Here is a 706-nt window from a genome sequence, read left to right as displayed (position 1 = left end):
GTCAAGGAAAAGGCAACTTGGGCCTCTGGGTTGGGTAAAGCACAGAATGAAGTAGTCTTGGTAGTTAGAGGTGCAGGGAGGGGCCAGCCACTGGTTCCCGATCTTAGCCTGCAGGTCGTTCTAGGATGCAATACAATCACACTTTACTGAAAGTGCCTTGCCTTTCTTTTGCTACTTCTGACACAGTCCTAGCTTTCTTCTTCTCCTCCTTCTTCTTCTCCTCCTCCTTCTCCTCCTCCTCCTCCTCCTTTTTCTTCTTCTTCTTCTTCTTCTTCTTCTTCTTCTCCTCCTCTTCCTCCTCCTCCTCCTCCTCCTTCTTCTTCTTCTTCTTCTTCTTCTTCTTCTTTTTCTTCTTCTTCTCCTCCTCTTCCTCCTCCTCCTCCTCCTACTTCTCCTTCTTCTTATCTCTTTGGCACACAGGCATTATTGATTATTTTTAGAATGTCATTTAAAATATAAACAATATGATAACTGATACCATTCTGATTCATGAGAAGGCACACGAGTTATATTGAATGCTATGTAAGGATCACACAAGGGTCACATATACAGGTCTTCATGGACCACACAAATGAAGCTCCAACCACAGGGATTAGTGTGTTATGAAAAGGTTCGGCATCTTCTTTTTAAATAAAAACCGGCTTTTGTGATATCCTGGTGTGACAGGTATGAGAGGATGACCTCAGAACTGTAATGGCATTTTACA

The sequence above is a fragment of the Acomys minous genome (assembly GCF_964271855.1).
Source record: "Acomys minous genome assembly, chromosome: 15".
Taxonomy (NCBI): Eukaryota; Metazoa; Chordata; class Mammalia; order Rodentia; family Muridae; genus Acomys; species Acomys minous.
Note: the sequence above shows the minus strand (reverse complement) of the source record.